General features: G+C 36.4%; 1 protein-coding gene across 3 annotated transcripts in view; it reads left to right on the forward strand.

The window, feature by feature from the left end:
• Nucleotides 1-2,239: 2,239 nt before the first annotated feature.
• Nucleotides 2,240-25,904, forward strand: part of LOC127419099 (plexin-B1-like) — a 139,339-nt gene continuing 115,674 nt past the window's right edge. For all 3 annotated transcript variants that reach the window (XM_051660217.1, XM_051660219.1, XM_051660218.1), the window contains exon 1: nt 2,240-2,514. The gene's annotated coding sequence lies outside the window, so the exon portion shown is untranslated. The remainder of the gene's footprint in view (nt 2,515-25,904) is intronic.

The raw sequence follows: 25,904 nt of genomic DNA on the forward strand, positions 1-25,904 counted from the left end.
TGAATTTCAAAGCAACAAAACTTGGTTGGATATGGTAAAAACAAAAAACATAATGTGTTTGTGGAAACAAGTTTTACTATGAAGGTTTTGGAGGGGATTGCCCATGATGCATACACAGAGGTGACGAGATTGGTTGTATTTTTATGATGCACTCTGTGAGGTGAGGAGGAGGGATTGGTTGGATGTCTGATGCTGGAAGAGAGGTGTGGAGGGATTGGCTGTGTTTTCATTAATGTGTTTGTGCGTTCTTTCTATGGCACACTGTGAACTACTCCCACAGCAGACACACCCACTCAAACAAACACCTACTCAACACAGACTCCATCTGTGTGACCATGAATGCATAAACTCAACAAGGCCTTTTACAGCTCTCTCTGTCTCCCTCACACAAACACTGGCTAGAAATATTATGATATATGAAATCGAAGATAACTTAAGTGGAGATGTTGTTACAAAATGTCTCGAAGAAGGTAACTGATTTAAACATGCCATATGTCCAGCCATTTTAGTTTACGTTTTTTTTTTTTTATTTTAATTTTTTATTTTTTTTTTTTTTTACATTGCCTCACAAAGTTCGACACTTGTTTGTGTGCCTTGTTAGGCCAAACATTAACTTTGTCCCTCTCTGTAAAGTTGAATGAGGCTTCCCTTTAAAATGATATGCTCTAAATACATTGGCTATGCTTAAACTATATGTATACTCAATGTGGTACAAGTGAATGTTAAATTCAGAATCCCTAAATTGAAATAATAGATATTTATTCTTCCAGTTTTCATTTTGTTTTGGATTTTTTGATGAATAGAGGGGGACCATATATATATATATATATATGGTCTTATATTAATAAGTACCAAAATAAATGTAACAAATATGTATTTATTTAATTATTTATTTTTGTTACATTTATTTTGATATTTATTAATAGGAGACCATATCCATATTTATATATTTATTCATTTATTTATTTAAATTAGTTTATTTTAAATTGAGTTTACAAGTTTACAATTGTGTATTTCTGAATAAATAAATAAATTTCAACTTTCACAAAATTTAGTATTGGATTCATTTGTGTATTAAAATACATATTTATTCATTCATTTCTGCAATAATTTATTACATTTACAGTTTTTATTCTTGTTACATTTATTTGGATATTTATGTATAGGGGGCCATATTTATTTATTTATTTATTTATTTATTTATTCTTGTCACATTTATTTGGATATTTATGCATAGGGGGCCATATTTATTTATTTATTTATTTATTCTTGTCACATTTATTTGGATATTTATGTATAGGGGGCCATATTTATTTATTTATTTATTTATTTATTCTTGTCACATTTATTTGGATATTTATGTATAGGGGGCCATATTTATTTATTTATTTATTTATTCTTGTCACATTTATTTGGATATTTATGTATAGGGGGCCATATTTATTTATTTATTTATTTATTCTTGTCACATTTATTTGGATATTTATGTATAGGGGGCCATATTTATTTATTTATGTATTTATTATTGTTACATTTATTTTGATACTTATTAATAGGAGACCATATCCATATTTATTTTTTTGTTCATATATTTATTTAAATTAATTTGTATTCAAATGAATTTACAAGTTTACAATTTATTTATTTATTTTTAAATATGTATTTATTACTAAATAAATACATTTTAACTTTCACAAAATTTAGTACTGAATTTATTTGTGTATTAAAATTCTTGTTTATTCATTCATTTCTGCAATAATTTATTACATATACAGTATATATTCTTGTTTAAAAAAATTTTTCGATATTTATTTGTTTTCCCAAGGTCTTGAAAAGAAAAGCATGGTCCTCTTATGTCGAAGCTTTAGGCCTGCATCTCTGAAAGGTAAACTGTTTTGTGGAAAAACAAAATCTCATGATAACAGAACTGAAGCCGAGTTTATGGAATGAAGACAACAAATAAATATATATTCACTTTGTTTTAACTAATAAATGAATATTGTTAAAAAGCTGTGGAACTTTTAAAAACATTTCCATAAAGTATGAAATAAATAAACGTTGTTGTTTGTTTTGTTAGGTCACATTCAGTCTCGTCTCTTGTGTTCAGGCGATGTGTGTGAAGCCCAGCCCTTTTTCCATCAGCAGCCGCCGGGTCGCACTAGCGGACAATAACGCTACTGAGTACCACCGACTACCAACTCCCGTTATTCCTCTCTAAATACAGACAGAGCTGCGAATGAGCGACGAGAGACGGGCTTACAGGAGTTTGCGAGCCTAAAAACTCACAGAGGCGCATTTCAGTCATTTGTTTTGAGGAAATTATTAACTGGAGGATCAGACAGACAGTGAGGTATCACACGTGCGTACACGGTGAGAAGCGCTCGCGGTGAAGTTTGTAGACGGAAAACCTCCTCGACTAGTGTGGATTTATCGGGAATACTGCGAGTTTGCCAGAGACGAAACAGCGCGTTTTCTGCTCCTACTCCAAAGACGATTTCAATGGTTTAAATGAAGGTAAGAAGATAAGAGCACCTTAACATCATGCCTCGTACTTTATATTTCTTTGTTGACGCGTGCAAGAAGTGCCCTTTTGTTTGTTTACCCAATTGAAGTTGACAGTTTATTATCACTCAAAATGATCAGCAATACACTTGAACTTTGTTTGGTAGTTGAATGAAACGTTGCCAACACTTTTGAAAAACGAAATACAAAAGTTTCTTTCCGGTTGTTCATATATAATATACACACATTTTACATAGTTAATTATGTGGTAATTGTAGTAATAACGAATTATGTTCAAACAAATCAAGATGTTTGTTGGTTTGTTGTTTCGTACCCTGTGTTGTCCTGTAGTTTGTCCTCTCACATGTTGTTTTTATGTTGTAAATGTTTATATTTCAGATTACAGCATATTGATGATTTAGTGTTCCAAGTGTGTTACCAAGAAACTGTGTTTTTGATAAGATAACTTGATTCCAGTGAACCTGCTCTCATGAACAGCTGAACTTCACAGAAATACTCTTATACCAACCTGCAAGATCATTCCAGCATTTGCCGGATCCCTGTGTGCACAACTGGACTAGTTGTCCATGTGGAGCTAGTGCCATTTACACCCTTCACTTTAGAGGAAAAAAGAAATGTCATGAGGAAGATCAAACACTCCACACTTTCACATCCGGCACATGTTATTCTGTGACCGGATTTAGTAGAGATATCATGATCGACTTTTATTTGGCTGTCCATGGCTCTTTTCTAACCCATGTAAACACATTTTATCTTTATTTAAATTCAGCCAGCAACCTAAACTGAAGAACAAGCATAGTTCAGGTCAAAATGATGAAACTAACCATGTTATACATAAACGTGACACATCCTTTGTTGGTTTTTCCATATCCACCCATAGAGGAACGCTTTACGATTCAGTTTACCTCATACATTAATTTTTTTTCACTGTTTGAATCTGAACTTATCCCTTGTGTTGTGTTCGTCTTGTGCTAACACATTTTGTGTTACTGGTCAAAAATGACCAGCCCACAAAGATTGTTTGGATTGGCTGTTGATATTTTTATCAACTATTTTTTAGTAATTATGACAGGTTTTGTACTCGTTTGTGCATATTTAAAATATGGGGGGGGAGGCACTCCCTGTGGAAAACAATATATATATATATTATAATTGCATAATAAATTAATAACCACTTGCTTGATTTGAACACTTATCTGGAATAGGTGTCATTTTAAAGCTTAGAATCTAGACTTTACAACGCATATAGTTCCAAACCAATTCTTAAATAATGCTGTTTAATTTGCTGACAAAAAAGAACTGTTTCGTTCTCATCATTTACAAATTTGTTATCACAACAATTATATTCAGAGTTGGTAAAACCATAAAAAAGATGAGATAGCCATGTGTTATATATCATTGGAAATGTCTCAATTACTGATTGTTTCACTCAGAGGCCAAACTGCAGTCAGTTTTAGTGTATAAAATTCCCACAGACACACATAAATATAATAAAAAGGAGTTTTTTGTTTTTTTTTAGCTTTCTCACACTTTTCCTTTTTACTTCCTGTAACATACATATAACATAGACCATGACATATCATAACGAGCCCAAACACAACATGATATGATGAGTAGATCTTGAAATATTCCTCAAAGAGTGTACATGGAAAGACGACGCACAAAAGGGCGGTCAACTCACATTTTGTGAAATTATATGTGAACAAAGTCAAGGAATTTTATTCCAGTTGGACTAAGGAAAAAAAAAACAATCGAAGAAAAAAAAAGTCGTCCAGGTCAAAATGACCAGAACACAACATAATGGTTAAAGGATAGTTCATCAAGAAATGAAAATTCATCATCGTCATCGTTTACTCACCCTTATGTTGGTCCATACCTGTTTGACTTTGTTTCCTCTGTGGAACTCTAAAGGAGATGTAAGGTAGAATGTAATCCTCAGTAGTGATATACTGATATATCGGCCATGCTGATTAATCGGCCGATATTTGGCCATTTTATCGGCCATCGCCCGATAAAAGTGTTCAATTGGCCAATTAAAACAAGTGTTAAATCGCCCTTTTGTCAGTTCTAAAATCTACCAATAGATTTCTCAATGAATAGTTAATACTTTCTGTTTTCAATGTTTTTTTCTTTTCAAGTTTATGCAAATTTGAGTAAACATTGCATAAAATAAGTGTTTGCTGTTTGCTGATTTGCTGTTGTTAAATTGTATTATGTTTATCTGCATTTATATCAGCCTTTGGTCATCCTGCTCTCTAGATATTGGCATCGGCCATTGAAAAACCCATATCGGTCGACCACTAATCCACAGTCACCTAGGGCTGTCAGATGGGCTGAGAAACTAAATTCGAATGTTTTACTTAAATACTACCAAAATTCAAATTTTTAAATTCACCAGCTTTTTAAATTTACGTTGTATATTCCCAGATAGTAGTGGGATTCGGCTGAACTTGAAGTGGCTCAGACTATGAGCCCAGGGGCTGTTCAAACAGACGGAACGCAACATAAAGTAACAGAACATGGGGATCTCAAGACGCACATCCCAAATTGCACTTCTTTCCTTACAAAGTGTTTTCATTGCAGGAGCGCTGTGTTTTCTCGATACAGTTTGAAGTAAAAAAAAAGAAAAAAAAAGAACTTAGCCTTTAAAAACATGTCTTGAGACACATGCATTCTGTTAAACTGTACTTGTTTGCACACCATCTGGCTTTAAGTACAATAATGTGATCAGTCTGAAGTCATCGTCAGTACTTGGCACACATCTAAAAATATTAATACACAGTTTTAGAATTGTTATCTTAAATTTGATGAATATTCAAATTTTAATTTGACAGCCTTTCAGTCACCATTCACTTTCATTGCGTCCTTTTTTCCATTCAGTGAAAGTGAATGGTGACTGAGGCTGTCGGTCCCAAACGTAAATGAGAGAACAGACATTTTTATGTAGCCTATACTATTCCTTTAAAAGCAAACTACACTCAATTTAAAAATTACGAAAGAAACCATATTAGGCTATTCAGTAATGAATGATAAATTTGTCCCATCCCTTGTTGGTTTTTCCACATCCACCCAAGGATTAGCTTACCTTGCATTTTCATTTGAATTGTTTTATCTGTTCGTCATTTGCACAAAGACATGAATGTCATTGTCAAGCCAAAAATGTTGTGGTTAAACTAAAAAATGCTTCTCTTGTTTCCAGCTCTCTCTATCTCTGGCTTTCTTGTATTAGCAGAAACCTTGTTCAAAGATGGCCATCTGCTCTGTGCTTTGTAGTTTTCTTCAGCACAATATCAGATTAACCCCTCACCTCATGTACTATGGAAGTGTAGTGTGGTGCAGAGCGGGATGGTTGTAGCGTGAAACCACGGCATCTATTGGGTGTTGGCCCGGGTTAACAGGTGGTGGCAGATATAGATCCCCAAAGGAAGGCCTTATCTGTCAAATGCTGAACCTAAAATATTAGTCTCAGGGTTCTGCTGAATGGTTAGCAGTTGTGTTTTGTAATAGTTTATGTCAGTTCTGTTTAAATTATTCAGTCAGCTTTATGATGTGATCAATCCAAATTGACCATGTCCCAAACTGAAAAGTGAATGTTGCTCAGTGCATCCTAATGTTTCAGATTTTATTTTTGTCTCTTTTGCTTTGTAAATGATTTGGTAGGGCTGCACGATTATGACAGAAATAATAACTGTTGATTATTTACGTTGATATTGTAATTGCGATGAGTTTTGAATAACAAAAATGTAATACTTGTTTTATGTGGGGCATATGCAAGCCATATTCTTTATGACAGTTACACATTTTAATTAATTATACACAGAAAGCATGCAATGGACATGTCTGTGATTCGTTACAATGCTCAACCTCTGTAAAAAAGCATGTTGTTAATTTTGACATAATGGGAGTAGACCTACCGGTAAATTGAATGCTGTAATTTACACTTCACGATTAGTTAATTGTGGCAGCTATAAATCTAATCTTGAATTTTTTTTTAGTAACTGTGCAGCACTACCATTTAGGTTAGTTAAATGGTTCTTAGAGAGGTTCTGTAGGTGTGAAATGCAAGTGTTTTTAATGGGCATGTATTTTTAGGAGGCCATCAATCTGCCCTCCAGCATCTGTTGCCTCATGGTACATTCTTCTTGTGTGTGTGTTTGTTTGTATGTGTCTGTGTGTGTTCGGTTGTGGCAGGAGGGCTTTAGATGCCTTTTAACCATAAGGCACTGAACTTGACATTTCAATGATCTGCTACATTTGCACCTTTTCACAGTTCAGCCAAGAAGCACATTGCTGCCCCATATTTATTCTAGCCTAACCATTGTAATGTCATAATACTTTCACCTTGGAATGAATTTCAATTATGCAATGCAATTTTAAATAACAGACACCAGAGTTAAAAAAAAATTCCAGTTCCATTCTTAACTGTTAATGGTTGCGTCAGTGTTTTTGTGACAGTCTCCATCAATTTGGTATGAGATCGTCTAGCACAATTCTGTTTATTTCTCTCCCTTATGCATTAAGTATTTTTAAGATATAAATATATTAGCTTAAAGTGATATAAATCTTTTTTTTTTCTTTGAGAAAAAAACTGATAGTTCTGACTTGGGGTGGGAGAAAAAATAGATTCTCCGATGCTTCACAATTCTTTCTCAAAAATTCTGGTGTACACACCAGAGACAGAGTGAGATGCTAGAAACAAATGGTCAGTCACGCATATACTATAGCCAAGCGTACACTACATAATGAAAGCTTTTCTTTCATCTGTTCTTCAAAATATAATCAGGTGCCCTTCTTTAAACTTGCATCTTTTTGTCTAACGGCATTTATGTTCATTTGTCACTCCGTGACGTCTTACAGGTCGCCCGCCATAGTTGTGGGTAGATGAGCAAAATTACCTGCCACTGCGCATGAAACACCTGCATTTGTCTGGTGGCAGTTGCTAATATCTTACCCTGCAACTGACCATCGTCACAGACTGAAACTAGGATACCGAAAATTAATTCTCAAGCACATACTGTAGCAATGGGAATTTATTCGTGAAAACACGTCAACAAACAACAAGAAAGACCAGTTATTGCACTAATTTGCACAGAGATGGAAAAACCAGCTGAAAATAATGACGAGACAGCGGTGTGGGGCGCGGGTGTTATTTTTATTTTCTAATAATTTTTTGTCTCCTGCTTCCCAATGTCTCTTTCTACTCTTGCGCTCTCTGTTTCTTTGGCTGTTGCTCATTGCCCGGTCTCCCGCTTGTCGGAACAGTGCACTTACAAGATGCTTGATTGATTTCTTAAGCAGCAACCCCCTTTATTTGTGTCATTTTACTGTCACCTGTGGTGTGGAAAGGAGAAGCTGATTGAAGCTGGCACTCTCACAGAAGCAGATATCTCATGTAGCCATCCTGGACCAGCAACCGATAGCTGTGGTTATAGTTATAGGCTAGGGATCAATTAATTAAAAATAAATAATTTAATACTATTTAATATTGTTTGTGTGTATTGATAAAAAAAAAAAATGAGAGGAAAAGAAGCGTTGTGGTGCATTGAGAAATGTTTTGTAATCGAATCATTACCCTTTTAAATCGTAATCGAATCGTGAGGCCAGTGAAGATACACACCTCTATCTCCGGCTTTAAATTCTGATTGGTTCAAAGTAGGGATGTCAGTTTTCAGACATTTTCATAATCGATCGTCGTATCAATTAATCGATTTAATTTTAATATTGCAAAATGCACATGGAGGACTCTAAATAATATGTGCATGTAGCCTATTGTTTAAATGGAATTTAAATTAATACACTTAAGAAATGCAAGTATTTTTAAGGCTTTTTCCTCTTAAAATATTCTTAGTTCAGTGTATTTAAATACATTAAGGCTATGTTTAGTTCTTATTTTGAAACTGTTTAATTACCGTTAATGAAATGCTGTTAGCAGTAACTTCTATCTTATGTTACTTAAAGGGATAGTTCACCCAAAAATGAAAATGATATCATTATTTTCTCACCCTCATGATATCCCAGGTGTGTATGACATTCTCACTTCACCAGATCACATTTGAAGAAAAAAAGAAACATTTCTTAGCTCAGGAGTTCCTTAAAATGCAAGTGAATGGCGATTTCTCTTTTGAAGGTCCAGAATAACTTAATCCACACGACACTAGATTTGGGAACCGAGAACCGGTTCTTGTTCAGAACCGGTTCCATTCTTTAAAAAATATCAGAATCATATGATCTTCGTGACTTTCAGTTCCATTAATGGTTCTCCTGCGTGCAGCCGTCCTGAAATACTCTGACAGTGTTTCCAGCAGCACATTTCTGCAGCAGTGCTGCCTTCTGCTAACTCATAGCCCTTTTCCACCGACATGTTTCGGGTGCGGGTTCCTGGGCCGTGCGAATTCTCGAACTGTTCGCTGCATTTCCACTGCAGAAAAGGCTGTTCCGCACCAGCCCCAAAAGCTTGCTGGTTTCTACGCAGGAACTGATTACGTCAGGGGACGGAGGGCGGGATAATGTTTCGTCACCATGGTAAAGTTTTCCCAAACAACAACAGTAGCTACTGTCTGCAGCAAGGAATACTTCTTCACTCTATAACAACAACAAAAAACCCACAGAATTATCAGACATCAGAAGCGTTCAGGTAACACGACGAAATGAGTGCTCTACTTGCGATATGGTATGTACGAAGATCCAAGATAAATTAGAGAGATCGCAAAGGAAATAAAATAGTGGTAATTGTGAATCTGCAGTGCGAAACATACACCACTTCCATTAGTCCAGTGTACAATAATCTTATACTGATGTGCTGTCCAACTCAAGTTATGTCCAACTCAAAATGAAAGAAGAACTGTTGAAATCTCACAAGCCTGAAATACATTAGACTACATAACACAGTCTAAACTGTCTCTGGAACTGTTACTGTTTATTTAATGCTGACCTGTGTCTCTATTAAATCAAGTAGTATAGTTACTGACTGATTGTAGGGCTGCTCGATTATGGCAAAAGTAATAATCACGATTATTTTGGTCAATATTGAGAACACGATTATTTACTCATTGACTTTGGAAACATCATGCATTTATTGAACTTTAAAAAAAAAATTTTTTTCTTTTTAACAGTGGATTTCCTTGAACTTGAAATGTAAACTGCACTGGGTAGGGGAGGAGGCTATTGTCATATGATAATTATTTTATGTCACGTATGGTAGTCAAATAAAGGTCAAATTGCCACCATTTACAGCAGGGGTGCTCACACTTCTATGGATTGAGATCTACTTTTTCATCATGTTATTGCAGCAAAATCTACCATGTTCAATAAAGGCTATACATTATCACAATACCAAAATTTCAGTAGTCGGTCATGAAATTTGACCATTCTCAATACCAGCTTTAAAACCACAACAAATAATAACACTAAATAATATGTTAATTATGGAAGAATGGTTTCAGGTTCTTAAGTAATTATTCAAGACTAGTCTACCACCCCTGGAGTCGCGAGTTGGAATCCAGGGCATGCTGAGTGACTCCAGCCAGGTCTCCTAAGCAACCAAATTGGCCTGGTTGCTAGGGAGGGTAGAGTCACATAGGGTAACCTCCTCGTGGTCGCAATAATGTGGTTCTTGCTCTCGGTGGGGCACGTGGCGAGTTGTGCGTGTATGCCGCGGAGAATGGCGTGGGCCTCCACACGCACTACGTCTCCGCGTTAACGCGCTCAAACCACGTGATGCGATGCACGGATTGATGGTCTCAGATGCAGAGGCAACTGAGATTTGTCCTCCGCCACCCGGATTGAGGTGAGTCACTACGCCACCACGAGGACTTAGAGCACATCGGGAATTGGGCATTCCAAATTGGTGAGAAAAGGGGAGAAAATAAAGAAAAATGTCTAGTAAACAGTCAGTAATAAAATATAACAATAAAAAACAGCAATGAATAGAAATAGATTAAAAATAATAGAACAAAAAACACAAATTAAGAAAATTCAGTGCTTTTTTAACAGCTTTAAATGTTTTTAACAGCAGTAGGCTATCAAGTATTCAAGTAAACATTCAGAATTAAATGCAACATAAAACTTCTGGTCTTCACTGTATGATTATAATACATTAATTCTTTTTAAAACTACTAAAGTTACCCAGTCAAGAGCAGTGAGTGTTTTCTCGTTTTCTTGTTATGGTTGTTTGATTATTATAATGACACACTAGACAGCAGCGGATATATTAGCTTACACATTAGCTTTATACTTACAAGTCTGACATTTTAAAACAAATCTGCTTTTTTCTCAGCTGTTTACATTCACTTTAGACATAACTCATTGTGTTTACATGAATGCCTCACAAATATGGTCATTTTCAAATTTGAAATGTATTTGACTGTTCAGGTGCGCATTAGCGCGAGCATTTTCAGAACACATGCATGTTCAGCACACACACATACGCCGCCTGTCAGTCAAACAGGGCGCAGCTAGATCGCTAGCGAATTATAAAATTACATGCTCTGGATTACTTTCAACAGCAGAATAAAAATATGAACTTTCTAATAAGTGACACAGGCCTAGGCTATCACAAATATAGCCAGTTATTTTTCTGTTATTGACGTTTTAATCAGTCTGCTTGTCTGGTCGGGCAAGTCAAATTCTCTTTCACTTGCCCCTTCAAAAATCCACAGACAAGCGTTAATGTCGAGCCCTGATTAAATATTGTATTCAACATTCTCTGATAACAATTTTTTCTACTGCAGTATAGCTCCTAAAGTAAATGTACATTGTTTTAAAGGAGTTTTAGATATTATTTTGGAAAACAAGCCAAAAAAGCCTAATCAAAACATATTTTGTTCCAGTGTATAGTGGGCTAAGGCTACATTCTTTCACCTTTATATTCACTTCGATCCATCTTTAACTCACAAAAACAAACTTTCTCTTCTTAATAGAGCTGCATATCACCAATTTTCTTCATGTTAAGATACACACAGTGATGTCGCGAGCCATCGCTTTATAATCTAGCTGCAGCAAAGGCGTGTGAGTGACGAGCGTCCCCGCACCAGAGTGTGCATCAGCCGGGAGAAGATTCAATCTCTTCCCCGGTCACTTCACACAACTCATAGACATTGTGCTGACTGCACAGAGAAATGCCGGTTTCTGAGTTTTTCATAATCCGCTTCCTTATTATTTGAACTTTAATAAAGGGTGTTTTAAAGATATAATGTGGTGCTTCATTGTGAAACGGATTTGGCACAAATAATTGTTTTATCTTGATTATTTTGTTTTCATAATCGTTGGAAGCCAAAATTGCAATTGAAAATAAAATTTTATTAATCGCCCAGCCTTAACTGATTGTTCATATGACAATGTATAATTATAGATACATGAGAGTTGTTGTTATAAGTGGAATTTTATAAAACAATAAATGAATTAATGAAATATGCCATCACATTTCTTGTTGGTTTAGATTTGTTCATTTAAAATATAGTTAGGATCTATAATTGGATTGTAATTATGTCTCTAAAAAGTCTGCAAACACATCTTTTACAAGAATTGTATTAAATTTATTTCTGATTTGTTTTATCTGCTCTGTAGAAATCTGAAATGATCTCATCATTTGCTAACAGATAGCAGAGGGTAGTAAATAAAGAATAATTGCATTTCTCATTTCCAGATAATTCTTTTTAAAAAAGGTAGGCCTACTAAAAAATTACTGGAATCATTACTGGAACCGTTAAGGAACTGGAATCGTTAAGAGGAATTGGAACTGGAATCATTAAATTCCTTACGATTCCCATCACTATACGACACCAGGTGTTAAATTAATGTCTTCTAAAGCGACATGATCGTTTTTGGTGTGAAAAAGATAAATATTTAAGTACTTTTTTAACTCTAAATCATGCTTCCTATCGGCAGTGGTACACGCATGTGACGTAATCGTGTTGGCATTTGAAACGCAAGAACTGACGCACGTGAGTCACAGCCAGAAGAGCAGCGCTGTTTACAAGTGAGAAGGAGGAACACTGTACAGTACCTTGGTTGATTTTGGTTTAGATCTGTTATTATCTGTTTCTTTACTCACAATGGTGCATTTGTGTGCTTATCCTGGATGTTTCAACTGAGTGGAGAATGTGAGATTACCTCGGTATCCATGGCAAGTACTTAAATATTGATCTTCTTTCACACCACAAGTGATCGTGTCGCTTTAGAAGACGATGACGTTTATGCTGACTATCTGTGATTTTTGGACCTTCAGAAGAGAAATCGCCATTCAGCTTGCATTTTAAGGACGTACTGAGCCAAGACATTTTTTTTATTTTTCTTCAAATATGTTCTGGTGAAGAAAGAAAGTCATACACACCTGGGATATCATGAGGGTGAGTAAATAATGAGAGAATTTTAATTTTTGGGTGAACTATCCCTTTAAGATATATCACTTGTTTACATATTTGAGTTCATTAAAACTTCACGTTGTGGATCGTGGAATATTTCAGATCTTTTGACTTATTTTTTTTTATTACAAATTAAGTCAAATCATAACACGCTGCGTAAACAGTACATAACAGGCAACTGCTTCTCTGGTGAAAGTGTGATGTCAGCTGAATGTACCTTCGTGCTTTCCTGGCGATCGCTGACATAATTGTAGGTTGGGATGAATCAAGGAGATTAACAGTGCTTGTTGTCTTGTATTTTAACACAATATCACGGTGTGTGCAGAAAACATTAATGTTCATTTATAGAGAATCGCTCCAACTCTGTTTACATTGAGCTTGCTTCATTCTTTGATCTGTGTGGCTCTTCTGTGATTTGGATAAGAAGTGGCATGCAGCGCCAAACGTCGTCTAGCGGCGGATGACTGTATAGACAGTCTTATCAACGTCTGCTTGCATGATTACTGAACACATTTGTCTTGAAATTAATTAATCGACAATCGATAAGCTTAATCTGTCGAATTACAATTAATTGATTTTCGATTAATCATTGACATTTCTTGTTCAAACACATTGTAAAATACTGATAAATGCACATCTGTGACTGCACAGTCTATCTAAATACATATTGCTTGGTAGCAACAAACAGCCTATAGTTAGACCACGTCCACACTAAGTTTAAAACTTTAGTTTTTAGTTTCTAATAGTAATTGTTTTCAAAAGCTGTGAGACTGTTGGGTGGCAGGGAACATACAGTAATCGAAGCATGGGTTACTAGATCAGACAGTCACTAATAAGTCTGGCAAACAGATGAAAGCTTATAGGAGATGAGATATTGGTCCACTCTCTTGATACTTATTGTTGTACTCCAGGTCAGTGCGACCCACTGTATGTCAGGGCAACACCTCCTAAATGCTTTTGGAGGGAATTATATTATTTTGTCCCCTACCACCATTGGCAGATAATTGAAATTAGTGCAACTGGAATAAGAACCGATATGTTGTGAGTTAAGGTGCTCTATTTGATTTCACATAGCTTTGCCCATACTTATGGTTAGTGATTTAAACAAACCCCTACAAATTAAACTTCATTGCATAATTTGTAACTTTTCATCTCAAATTCAGTGCCCATCCCATATTTCCCACAGTAGAATTGTATTTTGCGGGCTGAAATTATGCTGTTCCTCTTTGTGAAACCTTGCCAGTGTTGTCTATTGTGCGAGTGTGTGAATAACTATACTGTAATGTTTACTACTGTATCATTTAATTTTCCCCTCTGACCTCATCTTTCACAAAAAGATCCTTGGTTATTTATTCTCTGACTTTATACACCTTTGTTCTCATGTTCCTGCTGAGCAGCTAAACCTCATATGCTAGGCTAGAGTGCCAACATCTAACCACTGTGCCCTCTCCATAAATAACCCTTTTATTAGCACACGGTGAAGTGTTTACTTTGCTAGAGTGAGCTTTTCCTGTATTTTTAAACTAGGCCTGGGGCAGATAGAGGCCGAAACATGGCCAAACATTGAGTGTGAGATGTAGCCTGTTTTAACAGGTGAGGATAGTTTGGCTGTCTTTACTGGGTAGATGATTTGCTTACTTTCCATTTATTTGAATGGGTATAGAATGTGTTGAAACTTTCATTGTCTCCCACTCACTAACTTGTGGTAATGCACACATACTTGTCAGTTTGTCTCCCACTGACACATAAGTTTACTCAACTATTTAAGTGTGGGCATATCTATGTAAATGAGGACATACCACTTCTATTATTTTAAAATGAAGCTAATTGTAATTTAGGGTCCCCACGTTCATGGAAAACATGGAAATGTCAGGGAGTTTTCAAAATGTGTTTTCAAGGCTTGGAAATGTCACAAAAATTAATAAAATCTTAAAGCCGTTAAAAATGCATGAAAATTTCTATTATGAAATTAAACGTGTCTGGTTATGGTGTGCCCTAAAATATTTAATCTAGGGCTGTCGTTTTATGGCTCAGTGGTTCGCACTGTCGCCTCACAGCAAGAAGATCCGGGGTTCGAGTCCCGGCTCAACTGGGCCTTTCTGTGTGGAGTTTGCATGTTCTCCCCGTGTTCGTGTGGGTTTCCCCCACAAGTCCAGAAACATGCAGGTTAGTGAATTGGAGACTCTAAATTGCCCGTAGGTTTGAGTGCCACTGGGAGTAGCGTCATGAAGGGCATTCGGTGTAAAATCTGTGCCAATCCAAATATGCCGATCACAGATGGTCCTCTGTGGCAACCCCTAACGGGAGCAGCCGAAAGAAGAATTAAAATTATATTTAAAAACATTTACACAAATTAATCATGGCACATACGTAAATTCCGTAATAAAAGTATGGATTTTCCTACCATATGGGCAATTCAAGCTTGAAGTACATCTGTTTTTACAAGCCGTGTCAGTAGGTGGCAGCGAGCCTCAACAAGCCTCACAAGTAGCGCAGCCACAGAGAATCGCTCACTTAGTTAGGAGGAAGCATAACAGGTGGGCAGTGCACAACAGAATAAAGGATTCTTGAGTAGGGCTGGGAATCGTAAGGAATTTAATAATTCCGGTTCCAATTTCTCTTAACAATTACGGTTCCTTAACGGTTCCAGTAAAGATTCCAATAATTCTTTTTGTTCCTTTTTTTTTATTTTTTATAATTACTTGGTAATTGCGAATAATTCGATTAATTAATCTGTCATATAATCTGTAATGCCATGTAATGAATTAGATAAAAAAATTATAGTCGATTGACAGCCCTAATTTAATCGGCTAGATATTACTCTTATGTAGAGTAAAACCAACATGATCACACGTGAAGTTGGCATGTTGTTTCCAATACTTCCAGTACCCTAGGATCAACCCCATTATGCTGACGCACTGACAAGCCCCATCTCCTACAAGACATTTTTGCATCAGTTTGCCTTCCCCTGTGCTAATGTGCTAATGACGAAATTTGCGTCAAAGTGAAGGGCGTTAACCCTAATACAAACCATAACCCTACCCCTCCAAGAAAACTCTAGAATAAGTTTTTATAAAATTAAAAAAGCATTTTTAGAAGAAAAAAAAAAACATGATTTGTTATTTATGAATAATTTAGCAAATGGCGATGCCCCCAAAGGATGTTTTTTGTCAGATTTAGCTAACTTCTGGGGACAGATTGCGCACACACACTCCTCACAGACCTGAGCTCCCTCTCCGTGATGTTATACAAGTGTAGCAAGTTGTTGAGCTAAAAATACTCCCCCCAAAGTGGTGCATATGTGCTATGACATAAAGTCCATGTAAGGAGTTGTTTTTTGCACAGTTTCTGTGAATTGAGAGAACAGCTTATGAAATATAAAATGTATTCTCTGATCTAACACCAGACTAAACTTTTCATTTTGTTTATGCTTTCTTCCTGTGACCATTCTTGTGTTTTTAGTTTCTTTGCCTTACATCAACTTCATTTCATCTCCTGTTTTATCTCTGTTTTCTTACAACGCTTAACTCCTATAAGGGATTTGACACTGCCATTTGCCTTTCTGCTCCATTGAGCTTTGCCAGCCATACGAAATATGGCTCCTCTTATGAATAGTAAGCCGGGTCTGTGCCACTGAGCCAACACCACATACAGGCAGCCTGACATGACAGCTGCACCTGCTCTTATTGTGTCTAATCCATTAGTCGAAATGTTACAAGCCACTGGAGGGGGTTTGACCTGGGGTCCTTTTGACAATATATCGGCTTTATCTGTGGACATCCACACAATGACTCACATATTTTTTTGGGTGAAAGGATATTAGTGCCAACTATTAAAGCAAAGCAAATGTACCAGAAATGGGCAGAAAAGCTTTAGTGGGTGGCAGATTATAAAGGGAGAAGTGGCACTTTTCAGGGCAGGATTTGTTAAATAGGAGTATCATTGACCTAAATCAATGCACTTTTGTTTGCGTCATTTATTTTATTTATTTATTTTTTATTTCCAAGAACTTTAGATGTGATTTCAGCAACAGTTATGTTACTTGTCTTCTTTATATTATTATATCCTTATTATGTTAAATATTAATTAATGCATATCTCTTGAAATTGCTAAAATATACTGAAATGGGGTTGCTAAGCATAATTTATACATTTATACTCTTGAAGTTAATATGCATTAGTATAACCAAAATGTTCTCTTTATGAGTAAGACAGATTTTACTGGATGTCATGGGTTGGGGGTTTAGTTCATTATCTGTTTACCTCTGCTAGTTAGTTAATTGCTCGCAGGCGTTGGTGCAGATGGTAACAGCCTACCCATCTGTGCAGGGCAAGAGCATCCCCAGAGTGTCCCCTGTTGCTCTAATTGCATGTCTTCAACTACTGAAAGTTTTTAGTTGTCATGCAAGTCTCTTTATGCCTCCACATATGCTGTAAATCAGGACAGACAAGTGCGACAATGCTAAATACTGGTTGACCGATATAGGTTTTTCAAAGGATAATATCAAGAGAGCAGTGTGGCTGATGTAATTCTGATATCCCGGGCTGTCATCAGGGAGGACAAACCGGAATGCTGTCCCAGATCCTGTGACGATGGGCTCCATTAAGGTCCTTTTATGGTATGGCCTACTCACACTTAACATGTTTATGTCCCAATTTTAGGTTTAATTATATTGATAGTAAATGAGAGAGACTAAGTTGTGAAAATTAAATGAACAGTAATTTTACACATTATTTTGGCTACTCAAAATGTATTCAAATGTTTGAAAAGAAAAATGTGCATTATCCATTAACAAGGTTGTTGGTCGACTTTGGAATGAGATTGTGATGAGGGCAGAAAATTGGAAAGAGCACTTTGTTTCTATTAAGTTGTGTATTGCATTAATTAATAAAAAAGAAAAAGGAAAGAGCACTTTGGTCGACAGGCATTTTTTCAAGATTAATCAACTTACCCGATATATCAGTGAGTGTGTTTATATGCAAACCAATACACTGATAACTACCAAAAATCAGCTTATTCAAAAATTCCAACAACACTAGAAAACTGCATTTACATGAGGCTTAAAATCATCTGGTTGCAGAAACATGGTAGAAATATCCAAAAACAGTTATTACTACTCGGTACCCTGAGTATTTTTTGTAAGTAGACCTGGGCTGTTTTGAAATCCTAAAATTTGGCTACATTTACTGATGTAATCATTGTTGTAAAGAAGAACTCCTCTGTAATTGTTGTGTAAATAGAACATGCCATGAGAAACTTGTTTTTTAATAACCACTTAACCATTTGTCTCTTGATATTTGCAAGTCACTGTAGCAGCATCACACTGCACATCCCTGAAATGCTTTTAGTATAACAGTTCCATGCTTCTGCTTGCTCTGTCCACAGCTATGTGAAACAGGGATCAAGTGGCAGTTATAAATTGATCAGTTGATCAAACAAAATTAATCCCAGAGCCAATGGGATTAAGGGATAATGAAGCAGGTATAACTGGAGGGGAGGGGCATGCAGAGTCAGCTGGGCTTCTCACCAAATCTCTCGTTTTCTCCCTCTCTTCCCCCACTCTCTTCATTATCCTAATCATTTGGGATTTGAGGAGTGAAGGGGTGATTCTGCATTGAGAGGTGTAATCCCCCTTTCTCTGAAAGAGTGATTGAAGTGAAGGGTAGATGCCTGGGATCTACACTTGAAAGGGGCTTGTTACCCATGCAATGGTTTGGCCTCATTGATTTTAGTGTTCAACAGATCTTTTACAGCTTCCTTCCAAATAAGGTTAATTTAACCAGCTTGTATTTCTGTACAGTGGAGCCTGCAAGTGCAACTGAGTGCAAACTAACCACATTTAGGGCCATTATAACTCTGGAAGACTGTGTTAAATAGCACAATAATTTCCTTATGAGGAATTTCGTCATGCATGTGAAATAATGACAATTTGCCCTTTTGCATTTCGGTCAGTGGGTTTTTGTGTGGCAAAACGTTAAAGGAGAAGGATGTGATTTCTGCACCACTGATTTGGCAGAACCAAACAGTATTGCAAAAAGTATGATTGGTTCCAAACTTCTCTCATCTGCATATGTTTTGATCAAAGGTTCAAAGGTGTGGTTGGTTAAAGTGCACCTATTATGATTTTTAAACATGCCTAATTTTTTTTAAAGGTCTCATACAATAGATTTACATGCATCCAAGGTCAAAAAACACTTTAATTTGCTCATAAGTATAATTTAAATTGCAGCGTTACCTTTTTTTCCCAGTGTCAAAAACGACTCCTTCAGTGATCCATTCTAAAGGATTCATTCTAAACTCCTCCTTTCAGAGAGCCTACTCTGCTCTGATTGGTCAGATGTCCCAGTCTGTTGTGATTGGTCTACCGCTTACAGCGTGTGTCAGAAAGGAAATGGCCACTACCATATCCGAGTTTCAGCTCCGTCTGAAAAAATGTCTGTTTTACCTTACCAATTTGAGCCCGAATCCGATAGCGATACATCGGAAGATCAACCCAAACCACCATTGCAAGCACGACGAGAACAGGACATTTCTCTGTAAGTTTATATGTAGTTTGACAATAATGTGAGTTAGCAGAGGCTAACAACTAACAGGCTAACAGCCTGCACTGGCTGTACATGTAAACGGACCAGAGGCGGGTTTTTTGTTACCAAATTACGTAGGTTAGTACAGGAAGTAAGTCTGGAATTACTAATGACTTGTTTCAGGTGTTCAGAATCTGTTCTTTCTTTTGGGTGTCAATAACTCCATATTTCGTGCACTTTGATTTTTGAAACTTTGCAGAATTTTTACATTCACAAACAGCTATATAACACACTACATGTAAGGTAATATTTGAAAAACCATAATAGGTGCTCTTTAACTTCGACAGTTAGACCAGGCTGGAACTTAGTGCCATGAAGCAAAGATGGCAACATCCAAATAGTGTACTTATGGAGCTGCATGCATCAGTCGAGCAACTGCCATTGAGGTGAATGGGAATGCTAACGGAAAGCTCTTTTCATGCATGCAAGGACTCGTTGGTTCAGACAAACACTTAGTCCCGTTCCAAACTCATGCCATTGGTGAATGGGAGTGCTAACGGAAAGCTATCTTCATGCAAGAACTCGTTGGTTCAGACAAACACTTAGTCCCGCTCCAAACTCATGCCATTGGTTGAGCTAGAAGAAAGCGCCACTTTTACACTATTTGGAAGGTCAACCTGCAATAACTTGCTTATAACTGACTCTGCACATTAAACTGTTAGGGAAAAGGAGGAAATATTTTAAAGGGATAGTTCACCCAAAAATGAATTCTCTCATTATTTACTCACCCTCATGATATCTGAGGTGTGTATGACTTTCTTTCTTTACCAGAACACATTTGAAGAAAAATAAAAACATTTATTAACTCAGTAGGTCCTTAGAATGCAAGTGAATGGTGATTTTCTTTTTTGAAGGTTCAAAAATCACAGACAGTCAGCATAAACTTCATCTATACGACTCCAGCTGTTAAATTAATGTCTTCTAAAGCGACACGATCGCTTTTGGTGTTAAAAATATAAATATTTAAATACTTTTTTTAACTCTAATTTGTGTTTCCGGTCGGCAGCTGTACGCACGTGTGACGTAATCGGCAGTGTTGTAGTCAAGTCACTAGATCTCAAGTCAGAGTTGAGTCCTCACTGCTGAAGTCCGAGTCCAAGTCACCAATATTGTGTCCGAGTTGAGTCCAAGCCGAGTTGCTAATAACAGCATACAAGTCCGAGTTACCATTGTCTGTCATAAAATAAGCAAAAAATCACACTTCTGGTGCCATTTTAAGTTTTGTTGGCACACACGCACATTCAGCCTTTCAAAGTGTATTGTACATAATAACAATACCATCTCTGTAGGTTTTTTTTCTTAATATTACTTGAATGTTTGATATTGCTTTTAAAAACTTCATTTGTTTCTTTGTTCTTATTTTAGTACTAACTGTTTCTTGGTCTTGAATAATTCTATCTATCTATCTGTCTGTCTGTCTGTCTGTCTGTCTAATCATCATCATCACAATGTTGTATATAGGCCTATACAATAATCAAGGAAATAAAAATAATTTTCCATTGTAAACAACAGTGCCTTCTTGCCATTTATTTGTAGTTTATTTATTTTATTTCTTTTCTCAGGCATTGTCCCCTAGTGTTATATTATTAAAATGCATTATAATTCAGGTGTTGGAGCAGTTCACATGATTTTTCATGGATGGATGGATGTTTGTCCTTTTAACAATGGGATTACTTAACTGTTTTAGCCTACATTTGTGACAAACTCGCATCACACAAGCCAGTCTCCATCTCTATGTAAAACTTCACCTGTCATAAACGCATGAACACACGTCAACATGATCTTATGTTCCCGTTATAATTATAACTCATAATAATGATTTACGATTTTGTTCCACATATTTTCGAATTTTCTACGTATGTGCCGCCATATAGATTCTGAAAAATTCTTAATGTGTTCTAGACAAACTTGTGCAGGTAAGTTTTCTACTGAGGTTAAAGTTTTGAGAGAACTTGAGTTGCATCGTGTTCTTTGTTAACAGTTTCTGTCATTTGATTTGCTCATGTCTCTTACATTGTCAGTGAGCATCAGAATATTATTCTTACAGTAAGACTTTAACCATGTATTATGCACCACCACCGATCAAATGGCAAGTTGATTCCTCAAACTACGGTATTCTCCCTCGCTATACCACGTATACAGAGGCAGAATATTTGTATGAATAAACAGAGGCAGAGTTATTTTGCGTTATAATAGATTTGCGAGTACACATGACATGTTTTGAGTGGCACACGCACTCTCTGAACGAGAGCTGGGAGATTTGAGAGTGCGTGTCTAGTTTTGAGTTAAAAATCAAAGGAAATCTGCGTGCGAGCACAGACATTTGCGCTCGCACCACCGGTACATGGCATGACATGCATGTGATCTCATGCCATAAAAGGGCAGAACTCAAAAGTTAATGGTTGTAACGAGTCCTCTCCTCCAAGTCATAATGCACCCAATGCTCGAGTCCAAGTCATTAGTGTTCAAGTCCAAGACGAGTCACGAGTCATCAATATCATGACTCGAGTCATCCGAGTCCTGGACTTGAGTACTACAACACTGCGCTTGGCATTTGAAGCATGCAAGTACTGACGCACATGCGTCACAGCCGGAAGAGCAGCGCTGTTTACAAGTGAGGAGGAGCTTGGTTGATTTTGGCTTAGATCTGTTATTATCTCTTTACTCACAATGGTGCATTTGTGTGCTTATCCTAGATGTCTCAACCGAGCGGAGAATGTAAGATTACCTCCGTATCATGGCAACACGAAAACATCGTGGTTGGTCTCCACTCTCTCCTGAAGCGTTGGATTATAGTAAAAAAAGAAAGTACTTAAATATTGATCTTTTTTGTACCAAATGCAATCATATCACTTAAGAAGACATTAATTTAACAGCTGGAGTCGTATCGATGATGTTTATGCTGACTGTCTGTGATTTTTGGACCTTCAAAAGAGAAATTGCCTTTCACTTGCATTTTAACCCTCAGGGGTCGACGGACACGCCGGCACGTCCTGCTGGATTTTTTCCTCGGAGCAGCGGAAATAACTTAAAATACTCCGTCATTTTTGGGCATACAGAAGGGTCTACTTTTATTTGTGTACACTCACAGTAACAACAAAACCTTGTGCTTTTGTAAAATAAAGAAAATAAACTGGGTGCGCTTTCAGCCGTCTCTGTCTCTGCGAGCATCTTTTTGAAACACGTCACAAAAATGAACTGAAACTCCACGAATACTTATCAGACAAACATGAAACATATGTCTAAAGAAAGTTTGTCTACTTTTAAATAAATTCAAATTTAAAACAGATATTCTCCTGTAATGTAATCTGTATGAAACAAAGCGATGTACAGTTTCTCCTGGCTCAGCTAATTAGCCCTAATGAGATCACACCCACCTTGCCTATTCATACGGCAATGTGCTGAGGCGATCAATGCAAATGGTAAACGCCCCCAACAATGCCTTAAAAAACATCAAGTTCATTCACTTTTCTGCGCGTTTGGAAGATGGCACGCTACACAGGTGAGGAAGCTCCTGGATAGTGACGAAGAGTTCACATTTCCTCAGAAGAAGAGTGGGACTCCAACGATGAACACTTGAAGAGTGACTTGATCCAGCCGTGGATACAATTTCGGATGAGTAAGTCTTTACTTACATTAGTTGACATGCTATTTTATATAAACATGTACATATTTTACTAGTTGGACTATTTCCAGACTTGCCAGCCAGTAGTCACAGTATTGAAATTTGAAATATGTCCTAATAGGCAAGTTTTAGTTACATTTAAATGTTGTTTCGGCTGAAGCAGGTATTTAAATTGTATGCTGTATGTTATAAATATGATATGTAATATGATATAAAAATAATATGAATGTTTAGATTATATTTTAACTAGTGTTTATGCTGCCTCATTATCATCAACGAAGCTTGTGCTTGCAAATATCTGTTCGGGTGTACATGTGTAAAATGTGCTGTAAATATGCCCATATTAGAAAATCAGCATATTAGAATGATTTCTGAAGGATCATGTGACACTGAAGACTGCAGTAATGATGCTGAAAATTCAGCTTTGATCACAGGAATAAATTGCATTTTACAATATATTCAAATAGAAAAATTATTTTAAATTGTAAAAATATTTCACAATATCGCTGTTTTTGCTGTATTTTGGATCAAATAAATGCAGCCTTGGTGAGCAGAAGAGACTTCTTTTAAAAACATAAAGTCTTACAGATCTGAAACTTTTAAATGGTAGTGTAGGTCTGAAGTTTTTAAGTAAAGTCTTTATGTAAAAAAAATGTATAGTCAGATTACTTCTTTTAACTTAAACTTGATTTTGTGAATAAGCTACAACAATACATTCAATTAAGTCTCCTCACATTCATTCTCTCTCAGGTGAGGGGTCTTTGTCTCCGCAGGTGTGAATCACATCAATATTCATGATCATCCACGCCTCCTCGCATATGGCCTCTCTAACACTAAAAGTGTCTTACAAAAGTTAAATGACTATATTGTTTTGTATGAATGAGTGATCAGGATGGTTTCACATCATTTTTGTAGCAAAAAACTCTATGCTACAAGATCCAGTTCTCAAAAGTCTTGTGAACAAATGTTTAGTATGTGTTATATGGCCTCAAAAACCATGCATAAATGTTATTTTCTCAAAAATACAAACATGTACATACATGTTGTTCACATACTATTGTAGCCCAGTTTGTGCGGAATACAGTGTTATCAGACTTTAGCCATTAATATGTTAATATTAATGAGCAACTGAAAAAAGCACAAATATCAAGGCATGTCAAAACTTCTCCAGGGCCCAAAACACCCTCAGACCCCAGAGGGTTAAAGAGCTAAGAATGTTTTTAAATTTTTCTTCAAATGTGTTTTGGTGAAGAAAGAAAGTCATACACACTTGGGATATCACGAGGGTGAGTAAATAATGAGAGAATTTTCATATTTGGGTGAACTATCCCTTTAACTTTGAAAAATAATGTACTTCACTAGAGTTGAATAAATGCACACTGGATTTGATCATGCCGATAAACTGCATTCTGGTTTTAAAATGGTGTTCTAATGTAATGACTTCCAGTATGTCTACTGTTATCCTAAATACAAGAGCTTTCTCTTGTATCTGGAGTTGGTTCAAAGGAATATTTTTGCTGAGAAGATGATCCAGCACTTGTCTTATCTCTAATACTGCATTCAAAGTCACTGCAAATCCGCATCGGGTTAAAATATTTTGAAAAACCCCTGGAGCGTTTATCTGATTCGATTTTGTTTTCATTGAAAATTCTTTTGTTGATCTTTGCCCTCTGGCTTGCAGTAGAGTAAAGATTAGATTTTTGTAAAACAAGTCATTATTTTGTTGTTCATGCCCCATAAACACTCAGTATTGGAAGACAGAAATGTTGAAACGTGAAACAATTATCTTGCCATCATGTTGCTAAGTTTTGCCTTGTGTCAGCCTTGGCTAAAGATTCATTCACTGTCCTGAGGGTGCTACTATTTTTATTTTATTGTAGAGTTAATTGTATTCCAACCAGAAGGGTGAAAAAGTTAATGGATTTCCTGACAATAATTTATACTAAACATACAAAAAATAGACATTCTTATGCCAGGCCTGTGGCTTCAGGGAAAGACGCATAAAGCGGTTTTGTAACCATTTCCTATGGTCTCCATGATTCTGCTATATTTCATTATTATAGGATAGTGATAGCAGTGTTCTGCTGATTGAATTAGAATGAATTTGTGTTGTCTGTCATGGCTTTTATTTGAATAAGGTCATTTTCTTCAGAACGTCTGCATTCAGGAAATAGTTGTAGCCTATACTGCAGCAATATGTGGTTTTCACAGTGCAGTAGTGCTTAATCACATTCACACAAGATTTGGTTATTTAGGGGAGTGACAACTGAAATCATTTTCTTAAAAATTCTGATAGTGACAGCTCAAATTTTCATAAATCTGTTTAGTGTGTACTAAATTGACTGTTCTCACAGTGAAACTGGAAACAGAAAGTTGACTTTTCTTTAGCTGAAATCAGTCTGTGCTTACCGAAATTTGAAACACTTCCCCCAGTGGCCAAAGCAGTAGGCCTAAATGTTGTTGGGTAAATGGGCACGTGTGAGCTCCAATTTCCGGGTGTACTTTCCAAGGAGGGGTGCCAAAAGCGAGTTGTTTTCAGGCTGTAATACAGTTAAAAGGAATGCATATTTTATAAACTGTATCCTCCAACCCAAACTTAACCATAAGTGGAGTAAAAATGTAATGTTAGAGGGAAAAATGCAACCTCTGAATCGTGCTTGTCATTGATTATCAAATCAAATCAAATCAAAATCAAATCACTTTATTGTCACACAGCCATATACACAAGTGCAATGGTGTGTGAAATTCTTGGGTGCAGTTCCGATCAACATAGCAGTCGTGACAGTGATGAGACATATACCAATTTACAAT

The sequence above is a fragment of the Myxocyprinus asiaticus genome, chromosome 28 (assembly GCF_019703515.2).
Source record: "Myxocyprinus asiaticus isolate MX2 ecotype Aquarium Trade chromosome 28, UBuf_Myxa_2, whole genome shotgun sequence".
NCBI lineage: Eukaryota > Metazoa > Chordata > Actinopteri > Cypriniformes > Catostomidae > Myxocyprinus > Myxocyprinus asiaticus.